This window comes from Coturnix japonica, chromosome 3, assembly GCF_001577835.2.
Source record: "Coturnix japonica isolate 7356 chromosome 3, Coturnix japonica 2.1, whole genome shotgun sequence".
Taxonomy (NCBI): Eukaryota; Metazoa; Chordata; class Aves; order Galliformes; family Phasianidae; genus Coturnix; species Coturnix japonica.
The window spans coordinates 25,423,202-25,440,243 of NC_029518.1; the positions used below are offsets into that span (position 1 = coordinate 25,423,202).

Consider the following 17,042-nt stretch of genomic DNA (forward strand, 5'->3'; position numbering starts at 1 on the left):
ACAGAAAACTGTCATTTTCTTTTCATATACTCAGAGACTCTTATGGGGTAAGATAAAAGAAATTTATAAAAAATAAGAAAACAGGCATAACATTCTTATGAAAAGGAACAGCAAGTACATTTCCTCTGTAAAAATGTTGTATCTGAAATGAACACAGAATGTCCTTACCTCTTATAGGTAGGAAGCTCCTACAAATATGAAGATGCACATCACAGGAAAGTGTTAGCTGCTGTGTGGTCAAATATGTAACATCACAACACCTGGGATTTATTTACATCACAGTTGTGGAACGAGCACCGCTGATAGAACATTCTCTTGCTCCCATGTGTTTAGGAAGCTTAGAGGCAGCCAAAACTGGAGACACACAGGATCAGGTGTTTTAAAACATTCACAGTATATAATGCATTCACAGTATATAATGATAACAATAACACAGACCTCATGGGTGGATGTGTCTTAACTGACCAATTTCAGAACTGTCTTGAAAGATTAATATGTGCTTAATTTTCCCAATATTCTTGTGACATAGTTAAATTCTTTTTCAGGTGGAGAAAACAGGTATAACTGATTGCTGAGTATTGCCAAGAATGAATCCATCTCAGCTCATAATTTACTTCCAGAGCAATCTTTAAGTTCTTTAGTTTTGTCAGCTGCAGAAAAGTCAGTCTTTCTGATGAAGGTTTTAAAATATGGATAAAAGAAGACAATAGTAGAAAACAGCAGAATACATACTTATTTCTTTGTGAAATAATTTAAGCATGAATTCAATCAAATTTAATTAAAAACCTAATTATATCAGTTGTCCCGTGCTCCTTTTAGAGAAAAATGATAAACAAAATCTACTTGATTTGTGCCCAAAGGGAATTTTCAGATTATCTAAACCATCATATAAGCAAGGGTTCTATCAGGCAGCCAAACAAGTAGTTAACATTCATTGTACTTCATACGTATTATCTTGCATGGTAAAGGAAAGGCTCTAAATTTTTATGTAGTCTTTGTTCCAGAAGTATAAATGTTACTGTGCAATTGCAATATCTGACACGTTGAGAACACAGGACCACATCAGTGCATTTTAATATACTCACACTGCCTGGTAGTTAAGATCTTCCTCCTTCATTTTAACTATCCTTGGTGCAGTTCCTGGGCTAGGGATTCAAATAATCTTTCTCTTAAAAGTTTCCTTCAATGCACGTCTCAGCAACTCATAAAATCAGACAGCAAATATCATGGACAAAGCACCATTTCAAGTGAACTGACATCAATTCTTTGAGGTTTGTGCACCATGCAATACTTCAATTTGTTTCACTCGAATATTAATATCTGTTTTATTTTAACATCCATTTACAGAAGTTTACATTCTGGGAAAGCATTGAAGTGTCAATCAACAGTTCGCACAACCTCTCTAGTAGACAAACAACATCCAAAAGAAATGTGTAAATTGGAGCATCCAGTCACTTACTCTGACAGGTATTCTTCTCATTGCTTTGTTACTAATGAACGTAAGAGTCCTGAAGAAGCAAGTGCTGGCAAGGTCACTGTCATTTTTGAGGAGTTGTGGCAGTTGAAAAAGGTCTCCAGTTACTGGAGGGAGGGGAAGCAAATATTACAGCTATCTTCCAAAAAGACAGGAGGAAGAAACATCAACATTTATCTATTCTGGTCCACTTAAAAAAAAATAAATAATGATTTAAAAAGCACAAAAGAGAACAAGAACTACAGAAAACAAACATCCAAACCCACACTTCAGCTCAAAAGGTATTGAATGGGTTCAACTGGATTCGTGAAAAGACTTAGCAACCACAGATGTGATTGGTCAGTTTACTTTGATCATTCTTAATGTAAACAATATTTTCTTGGTTCATCTATGCAAGAGTCTACCAAACAAGGCTCATGTATTCACTAGTACAAATGGAAGTGTAAAGCACAATCGATGAGTAAGAGGGACACATTTCACAGAAGACATAACTGAATCTGGCATTGAGCGATGTTTGGAATCTTGTATGTTCCTCATTTGCCACAAGGTGGAAACAATTTCAGGAACTCAGTAACATAGCTGTAACAGTTCAAATGTAGTAGTTCAATGCCATATGTTGTATGTACCAAAGTAGATCATCCTCTGGTTTTATATAGGTTCACGAATGCTTTTCTATACGCAATAGAACAGCATGGCTCTTCAGTGTTGTTCTAATCTACTACTTAAGCAACAAAGTAGTTTTCTAAAATGTATTGTAAGGCTTGTATTTCTTAATAAACTAGAAAACTATAAAGAGTCAGTGCACTGATGAAAAGAACTGAAACTCAGATCCCAAAGTTTTAGGTAGCTAACACCTATAATTATTTATCTCTCAAAAGTCTCTAAATGGGTGATTTAGGATATAAACTGTGATTCTGTGTTCAGGTCAGAGTCTCACTCTACCATATCACTAGTTTAGAAATATTTTACAATGATCAAAGATAAATATTTCTCTAAAGACAATCTTTTCATGGTGGAAAGAGGAGACAGCATAAAATAATGCCCTGTGCAACCTCATTTAAGGAGCCTGCTTTGGCAGGGAAGTTGGACTCAATGATCTCTGGAGGTCCCTTCCAACCCCTACAGTTCTGTGATTCTGTGATTTTCCTCTGCAGAATTCCTGTCTTGAAGAAAAGAATCTAGTGAACTGCCCTATTCCTCCCAAATTACGGGCAAGCTAAACTCAGTGGCATGAGTTGCAGTACTGAAGCTGCTGCTGTACCAAGTAAGCTACCTCTATGTTCTCATTTTTTCCCCACTTGATGGAAAAAATAAGACTGCTCCTTAAATGTGATAATTCACCAGTTCTACAATATCTTAGTGTTCATATTAAAATGAGAGAAAGTATATTCTTTGACACAAATTGATCAGAAGCTATGAAATTTTATCTGTTAAAACTGTTATGCTCCCACTCCCGCTCAGCCCATTTGCACCTTTTTGTAGCTACTTACAGGTACTTTCTTCTCTCCCTTTTAAGTGGCAGGCCAGTAAATGCCCTTTAATCTGAGAATCCTGTCCTGTTTGTATTTTAAAGAGGCTGACATTTCCAATCCAGCATTTGTGGTGTTTACTACACATGGGAACATTCCCTCACAAACCCTTATGTTAGCCACAGATGAGCTAATTGGTGCATTCACAAAAAAATATCCATAGCATCAGAAACACTCATGCTTAGGCCTTGTCTGCTTCAGGGCCACCATTGCTGTTTTTCACCAAGGCAAGCACCCAGCCAAGTCTTGCAGCACTGCAGTACAAGTCCTTCCAGTTGCTCTTGGCATTCCAAGACCTGCACAGCTGAGGCCTGCTCACAACACAGTTAAGTCCTGTAAATAATTGACGAGAGAAACATACATTGGCAAACTCTGTTCTGCCACTTTGCCATTCCCCTCCAGATATCTCACATTTCTTACTCAGTGGGTTTCTAAATGGAACTGCACAGTAAATTTACTCTGTGTTGTTTCAACTTATGGCCCTGTGATTAATCAATGTCACTGTCTGGGGGCTGAGGAAAGCTGCTGGGCCCTTCTGTGTAGAGCCGAGTAACTGTTTGTTTAGTCTGCTCCCATAAAGTAAGCGGGGAAAATTATGACAAGTCACTAACAAGATTTTCTGTGCTTCATTTTATGAATGTCAGCTTTTCCCAAGCAATTGCTCATACAAAACCACCACTAAAACCTGACTGTTGCTAGATGCAAGTGAGGAACTTCACATTTAGCACTGGTAGTGCATCTTGTCATCGCACCATGTGGGCCAGCAAATTCCTAGGGCTAGGAGTGCTCAGAGGTGTGGGGGTGCTGGGCTGGTGGGGGGCACCAAGGCAGGGATTGGCCAAAGCTAGGCCAGTTGGTGCACTTGGCTTAGTGGGTCCGGCTCAGTGGGCCCAATGGCTGAGCAGGGTGGGACAAGGGTTGACCGCCCGAAGCCCTGTGCAGTGTAGGAGGAGCTGGACAGGGCCATGATCCCTCATATTGACTTGGCCAGGCATATCCAACATGCATCCCATGGACTGCATGTGGTCCAGCACTGCTTGCGATGCAGCTGCCTTCTGCCCTGTGCCATCACAGCAGCAACTCTTCCCCATCAAACACTCGGCCCTGACCAACTCCAGGCATCCACCCACCACTCAATAACAACCAAACATCAATGCACTGTTAACTCTAACTTGGCTGAAACTGGGGCATGGGGTGTACTGCACTGCAAACTCAAATTATGGAACTAATTGTATGTATTTTGATACATGACATCCTGTGAACTGTGAAAAACATGCAGCCATGCCTTCTGTTTTTGATAAAAGAGTTTGAGAATAGGTTTCAAGATTGCCAAATTATCATCCTTTTATACACACACACACACATATATATACATATGTATATCTGCAACTCCATTTTCAGTTGACATAAATACATGACTTGCAGATTTTCAAATGGAATATATGGAGTTGCAATCAGTAATTGGTCATGCCTCCTCCTTACCAGGCTTGGCTGGCTTACAGCCAAGAAGTATGGCTTATAAGCCTTCTCTTACCAGAGAGAAATTTCCCTCACTTCACAGTCAAGCCTTATTCACATCATTGCTTTTGTCAGTACATACATTTGTGAATAACTGTTTTGAAAGATGAAGTACAGGAAGAGTAACATTTCATCAAAAATCTCTGATGATGAACACATTGAGAACACACTAAGAACTGTAACCACTGCCACTGAACCAGCCTGATACAGAAGAACAAAAGCCCCCAGAGTGGAGAGTTAAGGATCTTCTGCAACATACACTGTCTGAAATGAACATAAAATGGCAGCAGCCTCCATCAATCTCTATGCAAGTTTAGAATGCAACACAAAGAAAGAAAAGCCATAATTGTTCCCAACTGTAACAAAGTAAGCCATAGAGCCACAGCTAGTAATCACCCGAACCGTATCCAACCAGCAACTCTTAGCATCGGCAAGTAAAAGAAAGATCCTCTTATTCAGGCATTTACTCAACACACAGCAGAAAATGTCAACAGAAATCAAGCATTTTCCCCTACAGTTCAGCATACAAGATTCAACAGCAGGATTATCCACAGAAAAATCAAAGAAAGAAACAGTATCAGCCATGATAGTCTCTTCAGCACAAGCCCAGACCTGTTTTAAACAAATGCTGACAAAACCGATAAGCACATTTTCTCCTTACAGTCAGAATTTATAACCTGAAGTGGCTGTTATAATGGAAAAGGAAATGATCCTCTATTACTCAAATCAATCTTGTGAGAAATAACCTGAATAATGAGTTACAATTGTATGAGATGAAATTAAGATAAGAACAGTTAAATAAGGATCTAAGAGAATAGATAACATTTAGTATGATGTTGGAAGCCCAAATTAGACTTTGAAATGTATGCAGAGACAGAGGAATAAGGGAGGAAAAAAAGGAACCGGAGCAGAGTCCTCAGATGAAGGTGAGCCTTTTGATGAGAAATAATCAGAAGCAGATTTACATTATTTGAGGAAAAATCCCCATTTCAAATAGAGCTTTTGATCTACTTTTTAGAGTCTGGAACCTCAGAAGGATTTCCATTTACAGAATAAGACATTCCAAAATGTTAGCAACTCAAAATGATTTGTCTCAGATGTGATTAGAAATTGTATCTAAAAGTATGGTGAACTGCAAGACATGAAACCAATTAATAACATCTTTCACCTTGCACACTAATGGAAGCACTTCACCCTCACAAAAGCATGATGATAAGAAAATATTATCCCAGTTTCAAAGGAAGATAATGAAATAGATGACTTTTATAATATCAGCTAGAACATAAATGAACATTAATTTAAAGTATTCATTGTGGAAGAGTGAAAATACATTATTGTACAATGGAATCTTGACCACAAATTCAGATTTTAAACACAGTTATTTCCAGGAATAAGACATTTTAGCATTGACTACTGTATGATTTGGTACTGTTTTTCGCTTTCTAGTTGAGTTAAGTTTAGAAAAACTGAGCCCAAAGTACTACCAGAAGATGGAGCATGTGAGATTTATCTCATTACCTAAATATAGTGTGGTGATTTTACCCTAGATTTGTATCTAATGGTGAGAAACAAGTACTCCCAAAATGTGATTAAACTTGCTCTAAAGCAGATGTCTAACATAGGTCAACCTAGGAAATGCAGGAAGTGATATAATAGATGATATATTATATCTTTACTACAGTTTGCCTATTTGTTTATTCATCCACAGTCTATCTGCTCTTTTATATAGTTACCTAATATTAACCTATTTATAATAATAATAATAACTTAATAATAATAATAACTTTCCTATGAAGAGGATTTTTAAGCAATCTCTTAATTTATCAGTCACTTTGCTGTACTTCTGCTAACCTTGATTCAGACCACAGGTAAATGAATGCTGAGGAAATCTGAAACTCAATCTGACAAAGCCATTACTGAGAAGTTAATAAGTAAAATTGAATCAAAGGGATATTTTAACTTTCATATAGTCTCTGTCATGAGGCTAGTTACATCTGCTTTAAATTTTCCAAATAGGTCTTTGGAAACATAAGAGCAGAAGAAATTTTTTTTCATAATGCAGTGTGAAACATCAGAGAAAAATCATGGCAGAGGCCCACATTGTTTACTGCTGTCCAACTTGAAGCTACACAGGTTCCCCTCAGAGAACATGGATTTAGAAAGCACATAATATTGCCTGCAGCATTTAGTATTGGGTTTTGCTTTGCCAACAGCTGGCATTAGATCAGGTCCTTCCAGCACAGCCTTGATTATCATGCAGAACCTAAAAGATGTTGGAATAATCAAGCTTTCATATAATCAGGGGCATATTTAAAGTATTAAATGCATACCAAGAGACACAATTGTGTAACAGCTAACAGGCAGTTACAGATCACCAGCTCTGGAAAATGAAAGAGAGAAACAAATCTCTTATTTTATGATGTTATTATTTCAGTGATATTTTGTAGTCCAACAAAAGCCCTATTAAAAATATAATTAAAGAAGTTTTTATCTTTATTCTCTTGCTCTCTTTAATTATTTTCATGGTGTCTGGAGAGATTCTCCTGGCTGACAGTGATTATTAAAAATAAAAGGCATTGTAAATAAAGCAATCCTTAATAGCCATTTTTCCATAATCAGAAGGTGAAGTTCTCAGCTCATTGTGAGAAAAACTGGTATGTTGCAAACAGAAAACTGAAGCATGAGAAAATTTAGTGACCTTTCCCCAGTAAGCCAGTGGCTGTAACACCACTATAACCCAAATGATCCTTTCTACAGTCTTATCTTTTAATGATCAGAATAAAGTTCTGAAGTGATTCCTGAAGTGAATTCAAGCCCATTATCAATGATAGTACTAATTCATATAAGTCTGAAGACTTAAGACTAACTAAATACAAAGAAGTATCTTAATTCCTGCTTGCTGTTAAATCAGTAATGAACAGTTTTTCTAACACTGGATGAAAAGATGTGAGTCATAGAATACCAGTGAGATTAAAGATATGGCTTAGATCTCACACAAAAAAATAACTCATGGTGAATACAATGTGCTCATAACTGAAATCCAATAAAGCTTGGCTAAAAATCAGCTAGGGTTCTCAGTAGCTGGTGACTGTGATGCCTGAGATATACTTGCACCAATAGATCAAAGTGGCTCTTATCTGTGGAGGTAAAATAGCACTTTAAGAGAGGTGAAAAATACAGCAGACATTTCTATAACATAAATGATATTAAACATACAGTTTGGGAGTGTGGAAGGGACAGAAATGTGCTTGCTTTAGAAAATAAATGCTCTGCCCTGAAAAAGAGAAATCATCGCTGTGTATGAATCAAGGCCAATTTAAATGATGAGGGTGATATGGGATTAAATGTCTGTATTTTTTTCCACAAATGTCTGCTTTTATTGCAGTTTTTTTTCCCATTTGTTACATTTATTTATTTATTTTTAAACACTGTAGAATAGCAGGAAATAGTATTGTACTCACAGGACAGGATCAAACTCTGGGCTTAGAGATGTGCCTGATCCTACTAACTATTTTGTGTAGACCTTATCTAAATCCCTAATCTCTTCCTTTTTTAAATTCCTAACAAAAGATCCTGGTGATAGGTAAGAAACATACGTTGTAAAACAGTTGATCCCTTCACTGAAGGACTTGATATTTTAGTTCTCAGTAAAGCAATGTAGTCAAAGGTAAAATGGGCAAAAGTGCCGGATCAAAGTCATCCAGGAGACAGAAGATGGAGAGGAATACAAATCATCCCCATTCAGGCCAAAATCTTCACAATGCATTCCTGAATGAACATACAGACTGCACTTTCTTTCCAGAGCTGGGCAGCTAATGCTGAGAAGGGCTTAGAGATTCTGATGAGCTTTGTAGAAAGACTCAAAGCTCTAGCAGCTATTAAATTTTAGAGCTGCATATGCAATTTACACAAGCATAACCATGGGAAGTCCCTGAAACCTTGGCTTGAAAAGATGAATTCCCATTTTAAATCTGCTGGATGTGTACTTCTGCTGAAAGAGTTCTGGCAGTCTTCAAGAAAACTTCCACACCATTACTCTCTTTATGTTGGGAGCTTCAACAAACCTTCCAAAAGAACAATGATTAAAGAGGACCAAACATCTCCCTGGTTCTCAGAAGAGATCTATTCATCTGAGAAGAAAGCAGGTTAAATCTGGAAAGCTTTTGTGAACTACTACTGTCTACACAGTAGCTGGTCTACAGCAGAGCTGATTTTAACTTTAAAGGCTTTCAATTTATCATCTTTTCTGTTGTTGTTGTTGGCAGTTTTAAGAAAACAAAGGAGAAAATTTTGTAAGTTGGGAATTCTCCCAGGATTCAAGATGCAGCTATTTTCTACTTCTAGAGCCGAAAAGTCTTTTATTCAAATCACAGCTGTCTGTGGGTACAGAGATACAGAGCTGATTATTTTCTTTCTTTCAGGGGGTGGAAGGGAGAGGAGGTAAGCTTTTTATTTCTCATTTACTCTCTCTATGACTACAATTTTTTTTTTTAAACTTCTGGGACTCTCTCCATCAAACATCAGTCTCAATGACAATCATTCATAAAGGCACTCGGATTACATGGGCTGCAAAAGGTTTTGACCAAATGATGAACACTACATTCATTTCACCCTAGTTTCATTTATTTCCTGCAGGAAAAGGTTGGGAGCAATTTTGCAGCATATGTCATTTTAAGTCTGAATTTGTTTATTTGCATTACAAACTGTGGACTGTTGACAGAATTCACTAAATTCTCCCTAGAGAAAGTGAGAAGACCAGAAAACTTTTAAAGCTCTACTGTGACTGAGTGGTTGCACTCAAAGAGCTTTGGTCTACAGCATAATGTCCAGTTACAAGTAGTGTTCCTCAGGGGTTGGTATTGGGAGCAATACAATTTAATATCTTTGACTGTGAGATGGACAGTGAGATTGAATATTGGGAAGAAATTCTTCTCTATGAGGGTGTTGAAGCACTGGAACAGGTTGTTCAGAGAAGGCAGGGATACCCCCTCCTTGGAAGTGTACAAGGTCAGGTTGGAAAGGGCTGTGGGTAACTGGGGGTAGTGGAAGGTGTTCCTGCCCATGGCAGGGGGTTGGATCTGGGTGATTTGAGGGTCCATTCCAACTCAAACCATTCCATGTTTCCGTGGTGACACATACACCATGCCCTCCTTTCACATTAATTTTGACAACTGTGGCTTCAGCATTCCCATTCCCTCGTCAAACTAGTCTAAATAACTGAAGATAATTCATTTTTCACTCCTCAGACATTCAACTAAAGTCATATGGGCAGGCTATTCTCAAATCAGTCTGGTGAAGGAGAAGGTAGAAGTAATTTTACAGAAAACTTAACATCCTCTCCTTGTGAAGAAACATTAGGAATCCGCATGGTATCGTTTCTGTTAAGCTTTGAATCTGGACACAGTTCAGCCTCAGATCCACACTCCAACCCAAGCCTATTTTGGCTATAAATGAGGATACAAGCTTTTATTCACCACAGGTCTGGATAAAAGGATACACAACATTTTTGTCTGACTTCCTCCAGAACATTCTAGTTATTACAAATAGACTAGTTTAAACTGCTCAGACTAAACAATATTAGTAAATGTTCCTGACATTTTGAAAGAAATACTCTGAAATAATCTGAACTAAAGAGAAAAAGGTTGTTGAGGAAAAATAAAAGCAATTCGAGATTGAACATAGCTACAAGGTGGAATAGACACTGTCCTGCCATTCCTGGCCATAGCTGTAGCAAGACTGCATCAAGCACACCTGAACAGAGATTCCAGAGATTGCTGAATTTGAGGTTTTGTGAAGGCTTTTAGGGATATCCAGGACTGCACTCACATACATAACTAATAGTAAAAGCAATAAAAAAATCCTTTTGAAACAAGAAAAGGGAAAAAGCAGCAGAAATACTTGAGATTTCTGTTGGAGCAAAATGCAGATGGCTCATACAGAATAATTATAATTTGCTACTGTTGGCGAAGAATAAACTAGAATGGAAAAAAGTACAGGAAAATGTCAATGGAAGAAAAGAAATATGACCCTGATATGGCCCTAATTAACAATTTCTTTCCTGTAGTGCAACTAGAGCAATGTTTTTCTATTCAGCTTATTCACTCTGCCCTATCACTCAAGAAAGGGGAAATAAATCAGGCTGTTGCCTGACCTTTAAAAACACTGGTTCTCAGTGTATCATCCCAACTAGTGACACCACTTGATTAACTCCTCAAGTCTCTTTCTACACATTCAACAGCTAGTAATAACAGTGCTCTGGGCCTTGAGTTTTCATGAAGCAGCCGAATTCCCCTGGAACTTAAGGTAAATAAAGTATAGCAATTTGAAGCAAACAAAAGAGAAATTTATCATCATATCCACTGTGCCTGGAGAGAGAAAGTCAGTGACAACAATGAGATCTTTGTGACCCTCTAACTGAAAACTCAACACAGCATCAAACAATTACTTCTCAAAATATCAAAACCTCTTGTTTCTTTCCCTTCACAGTTATTTTTAACTTCTTGTTCTGTCTCCCACAAAGATGGAAAAAAATGTCCAACTACCAGAAGAAATTCTGTCTTCATAGTTTGAGTTGACTCACAAAGTTCTCCGTGAAAAACAACATAAATGTAAAAGTGAGTTCCGTAGTTATTTATGAGTACAATAAGGTTTACAGGAATAACATGGCTATTCTTCTAGCACTAAGAACTTAGAATATAATAACTTTGTTGCACCATGCTGTGTTGCAATCCACTGAAAGGACAGACAGTGGTAACTTTTAAACTAGATTCTGCTCCTGTCCTCCTCTACTTGAACATTTTATATACATATATTTATACACATATATATATGGCCAAAGCAGATGATGGGGAAAAAGAAGTAAATGTGACCTGAAACTGATTATTTTCTCTGGAGCAAGAAAAACAAAGAAAAATATATTTTAGATTTCCGATGCAGTTTCCAGTATCTGCAATAAGTTGTACAAACCTGATGTGTCCAAAATCATTGTCTGTCCTCCAACTTCATCCGCAGATTCTTCTGACTCTTCACTGACTGTTATGGAATAGAAATAAAATTAGGAACATGAGAAAACTGAAAAAAAAAAAAAAAAAAGAAAAAAAAAGAAAAAAAAAAGCTTGTATAGAACAACTTCAAATTAATCCCTATTTCTTTTTATTGACCTTTGCAGCTGAACTCGAGACCTGATTTATCTGAATTGTCCATTTAGGTCACCAAGGTCACTGATTCTCTGCTGTCAGAGGTAATAATCTCCTATAGCCAGCAAACAGCAGTGACTCCACTTTTTTTTTTTTTTTTAATTTCACTAAAATTCACTGATTATTTCACTGTTTTTACCATTCCTACTTTAATCTTTTGAAGCCGTTTTCTCATTTGTAGATTAAATTTATTCACAGTCAGTTCATATTCATTTATTCTCATATCAGTGTTTTCCTTTAGCTTAAAATGGCTTTTCTTCCCTGATCTTTATTCCCTGGATGTATTTATAGAGAATAGCAATACTCTCTCTCTGTTCTCATTTTGAAAGGCTTGAAAAGGCAAGTTTTCTTCTAATGCCTCTTGAGCAATATACTCATTATTTAGCTATTCATCTAGTAACTCTTTTTTGCACCTCTTTCAGGTTGATTTAATCTTTCTTGACTACAGTTTTACAGAGTTTTCAGTGTTGTAGCACACTGCTATAGAGTTGGCGTGATTGGAAAGTTTCCCACATTCATCATATATTTAATTGTGAGAAATGGATATCTATTTTACTCTTTAGTCAACACTGCCCTGTAGCTTAAATAGCTCTATTCCTTTGCTGTTTATCCTGCTTTATTCCTAGGTAGTAATCATCTGATACCTCAGTTTCTGTTTTCCTAAACTGAACTGCTTATGTTCTCTTCTTTCACAACTGGACTCTCACTCATTTTCATAATCATTTTAAAACTTGCTCTTTACATTTACTCCAGTCTGAAGTCATTTTTCTCACAAATCTGGGACTCACTCACAGCATTCAAAACACCTTCCCACAGCCTTGCTATTAACTCCCATATATCCCTCCGATATATCCAAGGAAAACAACTCATTTTCATGGCATCATACCAGCAGCTCAGTTACTGACAAATTCTGGGACTAATAGATAGGCATCATTTTCCTTTTCTTTTAGTTCTGGCTAGTGAGATCTCTGGGAATATGATAAATTCTTGTTACTAAACATATACTGCATAACGGCAAAGAGTCACTCATTTTGCCCCTTTCCTATTACTTTGAATCTTCTGAAATCCAGCTCTTCATGGGTATTACTTTGAAGCTGATTAATAAAGCTGTTACCTTTTGTGTTTGTGTCATCAGCTCTTTCTGTTCCAGGACTAGGATCATTAAAAAGAAAAAAATTATTAAATCACTCTTAAGATTAATTTTTGAGGAGAAACACCAGTTCTACTACCCAATGATTCTTGTTCCAACACTACCCCATTTCCTGACCATTGAGCCACATTCTATACAATTTTGTGTTTTCTACAGATCTACACAATACTGATCTATCTACATAGAACTAGTAATGAACACAGCATCACATCTGAAATAATTTACTGAAGTCTGGCTAGATAAGAGCAGATGTGTTTACTTTGTATAGAAAAAAGCCCACAAAAAATAAATCAGATTAGCCTAGTATTACGTACATCTAATAAACCCCTGTAGCATACTGCACATCAATCTCTTCAGTGATTCTTCTCAAATACTTAACATACTTCCATGTTCTTACCCATGGATTTCTTGCTTTTCAGTTCATTTCTCTTTTTACATAAAAGCACTGAAGTCTCTTCTTTCCAGCTTTATGTTGTTGCTAATTTGAAATACACATTTAAAATCCTTCCTGAATGAATGAATTGGCAATTCTCTCAGGGTTCTGAGCTGAAGAAGATCTACCCCTGTCACTTCAGAGCATTCAATGCTTTGTGTTCAGCTTCCTCTCAAGTTCAGTTTACAATTTCAAACTCTCGTTCCAATTACCTACCATCTCCTTGTCTTCATGTATGTAATTGGTCTTGCTTAAAATTGTTTGTCAGCTGTTCTCGTCTTTCTGGCATTTCGTATACACATTGGGAGCCTTCCTATCCTTCAGCCATCCCTTTTTAGTTTTGGCTAATTTTCTCCATTTACACTCTGATGGCAGTTTTTAGGATGTACTTTTCTTCAGGTTGCATGGACTACTGAACTCAACACTATTTTTAAATAAAATTTCTCCATGCCTTCTGGGGTCTCAGTAACAAATACAGCCAAGGACCACTGGACCTAGCAAGAACTTCTCTGTGCAGTGGCTTTCTGAAGAAGAAAGGCTGCAGAACAGGGAAGAGGCAGATATGTACATGCGTGCAAGAATAAAAGATACTCTAGTTTTCTGTATCTGCTCTAGGTAACTCAAGCAAAACAGTGGAAGTTCTTCAGAGTTTTAAGCACGCTCCATGGGTCACAAAAGCCTCCATTTTCATCAACACATTTCCTTCCATTGACAGCGTTGGGCTGGTTTAGGAAATAGCCTTTGTTGTCAAGAACTAAAATCCTAGCTTATAAAATCTATTATTTTTATCTTTAAGTAGGCTAGACATTAAATTACAAAGAAAAGAATCACAAGGGTCTAACTACAATTGAAAGTTCCTTATCTGCATTGACTTTCAGTGGATATTATTAGGTTCTCCAGCATTAGCAACACGTTACTGCATTTCCATCAGTATTGCATATACACAAAGTTATTTGAGAATGATTTCTGAAGACAGGGAGAAAAAATGATTTGTGCAGTAGCCACTGAACACATGTAAATGAAACTAATTATAAAGTCCATCACTCCTCATGGACCAAATAACATCTTGTGTGGCTCCATTGGCCCTCTTGCTCATTTGTCAAAAATCTGTTAATGATAGTATATTTTAATTTGTAAATCATTATCTGCACAGCTCACCCAGCACAGAATGAAGGGAGGTAGCAAACCAGCTCCGTGACACCTGAGACACTATAACCCTGAGTAAATCTTCTTACTATATTTTGCATTATTTTGGAAGAAGGAAACATATCTGCATGGCATTCTGATATCCCACTCTCTGTGTCTCTTACCACAGAAGGCAAGCACGGAATCATATCATGTCCTTGTTCAATGCCAATTTTCTGGTGTTATACAAAAGCTTCCCTACCCAAGAAATTCTTTAATGGTATTTTTTTCTCATAGTCCTTTCAAAAACCTTAATTTACAGCCTGTTTTGAGAAAAAGAAAGAAGCCTAGAACAAAACAGCAAATGAAGAGTTTGTCAGATAGTGAATGTTTTAAACCACTGGTCCCCATTAGGTGGCACTGCCACTTCTACTGCTGTCAATAAATCTATATAGCACATGAAACTATGCAAGAAAAAGAGACAGAGCTTGTAAATTTTTGCATGCAATCCTGGTTGTGGTAGTCTGTAGAAGGAAGACCAGGACGTGAATCTCAGTGTCCACATCCGTGACATCCACTATCATCTTTCATATAAAATGTGGGCCTTGATCTTCTAAGACAACTCATAATTTCTCTATTCAGAGACTTAGGATGCTCCAAAGTTTTAGAAACATCTAGGAACTTGTATTTGTTCTCTGCTAGAGCTATGTGAGACACTATAATACAGTTAAGCATTGGGTTTTCAGAGGGTAAACTCAGAACATTATGGAAGATGGGTTGTCCTTACTAATTCTCAAGGCTGTACATCTGTACAGTGGAAATAATACAAGTATACTGTTGTATGGTTGAAATAATACAAGCATAACATACAGTTGGAATAATACAAATATAGTTGGAAATAAATAGCCAGAGGGTAACTAAGGAAAAGGACTCACCAACTCTGAGGCCTTCAAGATAGGTGCTCACCAATGTCAAGGCTCACCACAAGAACTCCACAAAGGAGCAATCTCCAGAAAGAGATGCTACCTTAGTGGTGGTCAGCCCTTAAATGGGATCTGGGAGAGGTGGATTCAAGCTCCACCCCTTCCAGGAGTACAGATGAATTACCTTCACCTGTGCTCCTGCAGCTGACTCATTGCTTGCCTCTGATGGTTAATCAGAGTTTCAGGCTGTGATCAACTGTATCCTTTACAACATCCAAAATTTCAGCCATACAAAATGTTAGGAAACCAAAACATAATGTCCCTCTTGAGATATTTCACCATGCAACTAGTCATTATCCCAAATAAGCAACCATTTTACTTACTTCGTAAAAGAGCATCTGTGCTCAGTAATACCAAGATATGATATAATTTTCCTTCTAATCAATCTGGGATTTCAGCAGGTATGAGTGCCATGAAAGCAACTTGAATGAATATGGTCCAAGTCACAGAATAGTGCAGTCAATAATTTTTATACTTAACTAAGAACTCCATTAAGGAGCTGATCTGCCATTAAGCAGAGCATTTGTATTACTTAAGATATATGCCTGTATATTTTGTTGAGTCAAGGCTGCAGTTTAACAAAAAGCCCCATAAGCACCACCACAGGAGAAAAACATCAGTATCCACAAGCACTCCTCACACCTTGCAGATTCAAAGATTTTTATCAACTACATAGAAACACGCATAGAAAATACATACAGATACATGTACAGAGTCTATATGCATACATATATACCCACATTAGTTTATATATATATTTTTGTAAGATAACCAAAAGAAACACCATGGGAACAGATATCTGATCCTGCCCAAGTGAGAAGCAGCTTGTATACCTTCCACATGGCATGTGCTAGTGATGGCAACCAAGATTTACTTTGTTAGCCAGTTAATCTTAGCCAGTCTCAGGAAATAAAAGCTACTTTGGGTTCAGAGAACAAGCTAATCCTGCCTCCTACAAACTACCTCACTGCTCTCTCTCTCTCCTTTCCTACCCATGAGTTTCAATAACTGTAATACTATTTTTGCTTTCTGCTGTTCCTTTATCATTAACATGATCCTTTGTGTTTCCTTCTTTAATCTCTACCAGGCTTCACCTCTGTATTTTTCCAAGATTAAATGGGAATACATTGTTTGGGCAAATCCACTGAACAAGACCCTGTGAAACAGTAGCGTGTAGCAATTAATTAAACAATAGGACTAATCTCACTGGCAGACAAAAACCACCACCTAATGACACACCCCTGATGCCAGTGACAGTTGATGAGTTGTCAGCAACAAAGATATTTGGACTAGATAATAATTCATATATCTAAGTGATGATCTTATTTGCTCACATTGCCCAAGGCAAAATAATTCATAAAAATTCAGCTACCCTCGTGCTTGCTGATATCATTTGAGCTGATGCAGACTGTCACTATTCAGTATAAGCAGAATAGAAAGATCTCTTCAAGGATTCATCTTATCCTTAATATGTCAGGCTATGCCATTGCCTCCTCACTCTACTGGAGGAAGGACTGGCCTGACAGGGAATATTCCAAAGGCAACTGGCAGTTTTGGATCAGCTATTCCCAAATTGGCCTACAGAGGTTCTTTTGTGGTTTCTGTACGGGCTGGCACAAAATGAACAGCTTTTG

General features: G+C 37.3%; 1 long non-coding RNA gene across 1 annotated transcript; it reads right to left on the reverse strand.

Annotated features, from left to right (window-relative positions):
- Nucleotides 1-52: 52 nt before the first annotated feature.
- LOC107311132 lies at nt 53-13,326 on the reverse strand. The gene is made up of 4 exons (XR_001553884.2): nt 12,832-13,326; nt 11,488-11,553; nt 1,460-3,336; nt 53-354 (listed from the first exon to the last, which is right to left on the reverse strand). It is a non-coding gene; the product is annotated as an uncharacterized LOC107311132 (long non-coding RNA).
- Between the last annotated feature and the right edge of the window lie 3,716 nt (nt 13,327-17,042).